The sequence below is a fragment of the Halichoeres trimaculatus genome, unplaced genomic scaffold, assembly GCF_033239565.1.
Source record: "Halichoeres trimaculatus isolate MK-OKI-2021-1 unplaced genomic scaffold, fHalTri1.1 fHalTri1_scaffold_8, whole genome shotgun sequence".
Taxonomy (NCBI): Eukaryota; Metazoa; Chordata; class Actinopteri; order Labriformes; family Labridae; genus Halichoeres; species Halichoeres trimaculatus.
The window spans coordinates 3,326,970-3,333,932 of NW_027437186.1; the positions used below are offsets into that span (position 1 = coordinate 3,326,970).

The window sequence follows — 6,963 nt, forward strand, 5'->3', positions numbered from 1 at the left end:
GATCTGTACATAAGAGTCTGTCTATATGACTCAGACCCTGTTTACACAACAACCATTCATCTGAAAACGCTGAAGGTAGACTTTTTGAATGTGTTTGTACGTGGATCCTGGTGTTTCTGCAGCTAGCCTCAAGTGACAGTGGACACTCCAGGAACTGCAGTTTGTAATACTTCCCCTGAGCTTTTTATTCATAGGCCATAGGTTGCCACTTGGATTTGAAATGACACCCTTTCAGCTATTTTGTCCACAGGGGTTATCAAACTGAACGCTTTTGGAGATACCATAAGAAGTTTAGAACCAAAAACCAGGTTAAAATGTCAGGAAAACCAGATGTTAACAGCCAGAGTGTTCAGGGAAGGATCGAATCCAGCATAAAGTCTCCTGTGATTCAGTCTGTCCATTAAACAGCCAACCAAACCCACAGGGGCCTGTCTCACTCTCTCCACACAGCAGTCATGTTGAGTCAGTCCAGCCAGCCTGGGGGCGTTGTTTGGCCAACACTGAACCAAGGGATCCCTCACTGGACACCACTTGGCTGCTCCTGACCTCTGTGTACTCGCCGTCTGGCCACAGGCTCGCAGCAGTTGGCAGGCCCGCTCCGTCTCTGGCTCGTGCTCACTCTGAGATCATAGCTTTTGACCCGTGAGTGGAGGGGTTGCGTTTGGCTCACGGTCGGACATATAAACATTAGAGAGTGTAGCCGGGGGGCGGTTTGGCTGAGCAGTCATGTTTAACAGGCTGACACTGGTTGAAATAAAACACCTGATGTTCTCAATCTGTCTCAGAGCCAGTTACAGCCACTGTCCTTTGGCAGTCTGGGCACACAGAAGACACCATGTGGGCAGTAACATTAAGTGATAGTCAGATACACTGAGAGCACTTTATGAAAACAAGCTAACGCTGCTCAAAGACTCTATAAACAGAAACCAAAGAGAGGCATCACATGGCCCTTTGAGTGACCACACATCCAACTACAGCACATCTCTATCAGACTTTTTTTTTTCTCTTTAACACAAACTGAGAAGGCATCGACAAACCAAGCCCAGAGCGGATGAAATTAAGAATGTCAGCCCTGTAAATTCAGTGGGGGTAGGAGAGCCCAAGCTTTGAACAAATGAGCATTAACCAACAGTCACTGCACTGAATGCTGGGTAATTTCACAGGGTTTACCGTCTATGAAGTCGAGCCTAAAAACACAGTTAATTTTATTTTTAAAGTTAAACTGATGTTTTAAAAAAAAAAAAAAAATGTTTTAACCAGTCTTTTATTAAAAATATTTTAACTTCCCCCTTTATTTGCTGGTTTGCTGGTTTGTCTATAAAAGATAAGAGCAGCCTTGATGGTATTGTTAAGGTCTGCACCAAAATAATCTGAGTTCAGCAAAGAGACTTGGGTTTGCTATGGAAGAGGAGGGTGGTCTAAAAAGCATGAGGAATAATTTCTCAACGTGACCACATTATGTCCTGTGAGTTCACTTTACTGCTCATCTCCCCCATCCTCTTGGCCCTCTGTTTTAGGAGCCAAGGGGAAAGGGTAAAAAAACATCTCTTAGAAACAAGACACCACTCAATCCCTGCTACATCATCACCCTGACACTGGCTGTCGTACGCAGGGCGACTGTTTATTCACTACCAAATTAAACACGTTAACAAAGTGATGATAGAGCAATGTCAGATTAAGGTGAAAAACAAACAGCAAACAGACACCGCCACAATGCGCCGCATCACATGAGTAATGAGACAGCTAAGCCATGAAAAGCAAATGTTTGGCTAATGTTATGGTATTCAGAAGCTGTATTATGTAGCTTCTGAATACCATAACGTTAGCTAATGTAGCTTATGCAGCGTCTGAATCCGGCTTATCTGTCCAATCACTCATGAAATGCAGCACACTGAAGTGAAGTCCTTCTGCTGCAAACCCGTCACCTAGGTCTGACATCGGTGTAGCTATTATTAGCTGTTGCTGTAGCTATAGCAGCATTAGCTAGATCATGCAATTTCAAAATACAACAACAATTCAAAACATGGCTAATATTAACATGAAGTAGTATGTTAAAAAATATTGTAATCTCTATGGTATTTGTTGAAAAAATATCAAATTCATGGGAAATTTGTCAAACCCCTTGGTTTCAAGACTTTATTGTTCCCCGAGGGGAAATTTCCCTTCAGTTACATCCCTTTCAAGCAGAGGTGGAAAAAGTACTGAAAAGTTGTAATTGAGTAAAAGTGTCTTTACTTTACTTAAATCCTACTCAAAGTAAAAGTAAAGTTACCCATCTATGAATTTACTCGAGTAAAAGTACAAAAGTACATAATTTAAAATGGAATTTGAGTAAAAGTTACTTAGTTACTTTCAGTTATTTGATGCAAAAAAAAAAAAAAAAAAAAAAAAAGGAGGAGCCATGAATCAAATCCAGCACAAGTTGTTTTAATCAACTTTAAGGCATATTAATGTACACATTCACACTTGTAAAAGCTCAGCTGAGCTCAGTAAAATGATCCTCTTACTTTCTTCCAATACAAGGACAGTCACAACCTGTACTGTAAAATGCAAACTATTTTTGGTCATATTGTCCAACTGACAACACTACAATTACAATAAAGAAACTTAAGGTAATGCAATTGACTTTCACTTCGGAGACACAGGGGTTTTCCGTTTGCATTTAATTTTTTTCACTATCAATATTGTACTCAGTAACGATAGGGGGTTCAAATGTAGCGAAGTAAAATACTTGGGTCAAAATGTACTTGAATAAAAGTAAAAGTTTCAAAAACTACTTAGAAAATTACAAATTACTCATAAAAAGTACTCAATTACAGTAACCTGAGTACATGTAATTTGTTACTTTTCACCCCTGCTTTCAAGACATAAGAAAACAAACATGGGGAAACATAGAAATGGGATGAACCTGGGAGCACGCCAGCTACCCAGCACTGGTATGCAAAAGATATGAAAAAACAACATTGCGAGAAGAGGGGGGGACATCAATTCCAGACTATTCCCAACAGGGGGCGTAGTTTGAGATAGAGAAAAAAAAAACACCTCAGCATATAAATACATGTTAACAACTTGCACGAATGTCACTGATCAGCCATTAAGGGGGGGCGCATGCAGCCTTACTCAGGCACATGCGCATCAACCCTCCATAGCTGAACTGTAACGGAGCCAAAGAAGGCGTTAAGTTCAAGGTTGTGTGTTTGCCATGTGTCTTCATGTGTGTATGTGTAAGCCCATGGACTTCATCCCCGCCCAGACTCAACAATGTGTCGTCCGTCTGATCATGACAAGGCCACGGCTATTGCCGCTGAGATGATCTGGAGGAGTTCTGATCCAAACACGTTCACAGGAAGAGGGTGCAGGATGGGAGGGGGCAGAGCATCTGTCTGCATACCATCCAGGAGAGTAGAGTGTTATCAGACTACCAAGGGTTTTGTCTTTGGGCTGTGTAGCCCCTCGATTTATGGAGAATTGGGATACTCCTTCACTACAAGTGCATGCACAAATCCGAGGGGTTAAGGGGTAGAATTGAGATGGCCCTAAGTCTTTCATGATAAACCTTGACAGTAGTGACTTTTTGCTTCAACTTACACACTTCCAATCAATGTACTGACTGTTGATTGGTTGTTTATTGTCTCTTGCATACTTTTGCCTGTGGCTAGTCAACATATGTTTGGTCTAGGTAGACTGCTAAAACTCGACTGACCTTTGGGATAAATAAAAGCGGCTGAATCTGAATCTGGATCAACTTGCTGGAGCCAAGACGCAGACAGAACGCAACGGGGAAAAGCCACTGTGAGCTAACAGGCTGATTTAACCTGAAACCTATCAGATAAGGTGATTTGACAGAGCGGAGAGCGATCAGAGATTTAACCATGAGAAGTACGACCAAAGCACTCCCAAGAGAGTGACACATAGAGGATATCTGCATTACAAGAGCTCACCATGTAATCACCACAGAGGCTGTTTTTAAAGTTAGGCAGATGATGGTGTATCTGGTAAAGGACATGCTTTGTTTTAATGTTTTTGACTTTTTCATTTTTAACCAATAAGGGTCGCCCAATTCTTGGACTGAACCAGCACTTGCACACACAAACGTACAAAACTCAGGAAGTTACAGACTGCGTTGAAGAGGATCCAGGTAAGGCATTTTTAACCACCAGGATGGATGCTCAGGAGCTGGTTAGGCTGTGGTAATTTGCCTTGGGAGATGAAGACAGAGACACACAGCGTGCCTCGGTATCCCATTCACTGCTGGAGAGGTTACAAAGCAATGGAAACAAAGTAGTGAATCTTTACTGCGGGTAACAAACTCTGAATGTCAGCGAGCATGACGGCCACTGGCTCTCAGAGACACAGGGAGAGGGATGGAGGCAAAGCTGGCACAGATCCCTACCTGGTTGAGAGGCTTTGGCACTCCTCCAGTCAGCGTACCACCCTGGCTGTCGTCTGTCCTCCTCGCGTCCCGCCCAGCCTGTGTCCCATTTCCACTCTCACTGGGGACAGGAGAGCAGCGCTGGGAAGAGACAAGAAGAGGACCAGTTAGTCATCAGGTAGAGGAAGGCCATATCACATGGTGACGTACACCTTACTAGAATAAAAGTCACAGAACACAGAATAAACCTCAGTAGAAGAGCTGCTACACTGAGGGGACACTTTCTAAAATTCGGGGGCTTTCTACGACTTGATCTCTGCTGATCGTCAGCTTTTTATTTGACTTAGATATATATATATATTAATAATACCCTGCTCGATCCATTATCCGTATGAGAAATATCTCAGAAACTGAAAAGTGAGTCAGTGTACTTAATTCCACATAATTATTATTTATGGACCTGAACGTTGTGATTTCTTTTCATGTGTGGATTATTTGAGTTAATACCAATGTCTGGTAGAAATTTTGTTTGAATTGCAGCTTTGGAAATAAATGTAATGAGAAAAAAAGTTGACGCGTTCAATACTTTCATTACTTATTTTCCCCATTGTAAATGGCAACCTATTTGATCCATTGCTGTGACGGAGCGAAGATGCACAGCAGACGCAACTTGTGTATTTCAGCAAAACTGAAAACTAGCGAAAGCTACAAAACAGGTCCAACACAGCAGTCAAACCACAGCCAACATTCAACCACCTGCTGAGGCAAGACCAGGGCTGACTCCTGGGCTCCTGACAGACAGATACATCACCCCAACCTGTCGTCATCTATATTATGTACAACTTTGGCTTCAAGAAACCACAATGTACGAATACTAGCAACACTTCATTATCCATTGTTATAACAAATAAATAATGAGTTATAGAGAAAGAGAACATATGTTAAATACACACACACAATGTTCACATATAAGTGTACGGCATAGATTTTGTTATAACTGACACACCTGCACAGCAGAGTTTGGTTCAGCAGTTTATATCAGAGAGCCAAAACAAAGGAAATTAATTAAGGAAACAACAAAGTGCTGTTCAAAGGGTGGCACACTCCTCTGACTGATGTCGAGAGCTTTGAGGACTTACATACGTCTACATCCTCCCTGTTTCAGCTCTTTACAACTTGAGCTTTTATATTTACAGAACACATGTGAGTGTGGCACAATGAGGGAAAAACGGGTACCTTGACATGAAGGTTGATTAAAAATCTACTTTTAGCACAATCTGTCTTTTCTACTCTCCATCTTTTGTATCTGTGTAAAGTGTGTACATCTTTGTTGTCGTGTTTTCTTGTGATTGTACAGAGCAGATTGATAATGGCTCACAGGTATCCTGACACATTCATACCACGAGTCAGACGATGCTCTGAAGCTATCAGGCTGACAGGATTGGGCTGAAGGGGGGGAAAAAAAGTTACAAATTGAAGATCTCAGGGGTCCAAAAGGTCTAGAATTAAGTTAGTTAAGCGTTAACATTTAAGTGGAATTTCTTTTATTAATAAAAAAAACTTACAATGCTCTGAAGCATTGCAACAACCAGAAGTCACATTCAGAAAAAATGTTGCTCCTTAGAAAACGACATCAGGACAGGTAAAAGTGAAATCCACAAAAGAGACACAACAAATGGAAAAATAATAATTTTACAGACCAAGAGTTTGTTCAGATGAACAAAAACTACTTGAATAAAAGTGAAGTTATAAATGATCAAAGTTCAGCAGACTTCTAGAAAAGTGAATGATTTTTAGTGTATGTACAGTATGAAAAGTGTGTGAGGACTTGTGTGACTTAAAGGGGGTATTGTTCTTTTTTATCTGGATCTTGTCCCTCTGGAACAGGTAAAGTAGCTTTACAGCTCAGGAAATCTCTATTTTTCTCCCTTCTTTCAGCCACTGTCTGAAACAATTTGTTAATGCCGCTGTCTCTTTCAGGCTTGCTGCTCCTTGAACCCCCTTCCTTCTGATTGGGTAGTTGGGGTCAGACTGAAGTGTTCAAGATCCTTAAGTGATGACCTCATCATTTTAGCAAGTCCTATGGAGATGTGGTGAAGATCTTGTGCTGTTGTGGTTTTGATCAGTTCACGGACAGATTCAGGGATTTCTACAACATATGGATGTACAGAGGTTTGAAGATCTGAACATCCACGTTTGTTACTTTAAATCCATGTTAGCAATGGGAAAAAGCTGATTATACACCACAGGCCTGATCTACAAAGATGCCAAATCATGAAAAATTGCATGTGGTATTAGTGGGCAAGTTGCAGGTGTATAAAGCTAAATCAAGGCGTTAAGTTTTGTAAATTTAAAAAAAAAAAAAAAAAGAAAATAAATCATAAAAAAAAAAACAATTTCACTTTTAGATCTTTTGTTTTCTGGCATGGGGCATGGTCTTGACTGAGAAGGGTGTGGAATTGTGAGTGACAGCGTGGCACAGAAGGCTCAGAGCCTTCCCAGGTGATGTTGCCTCCTGGAAACGTAGGTACTTTGAGAAGCATGACTCAGCCCTTCCTGTACAGTGTATTATCCCAATTAGCTGTGAATGA

The 6,963-nt window shown here is 41.2% G+C and overlaps 1 long non-coding RNA gene across 4 annotated transcripts in view; it reads right to left on the reverse strand.

The window, feature by feature from the left end:
- The window catches only part of LOC141795336 (uncharacterized), a 273,641-nt gene that overhangs the window by 223,480 nt on the left and 43,198 nt on the right, over positions 1–6,963 (reverse strand). For all 4 annotated transcript variants that reach the window (XR_012598585.1, XR_012598584.1, XR_012598586.1 and 1 more), the window contains exon 2: positions 4,394–4,513. This is a non-coding gene — a long non-coding RNA (uncharacterized LOC141795336). The remainder of the gene's footprint in view (positions 1–4,393; positions 4,514–6,963) is intronic.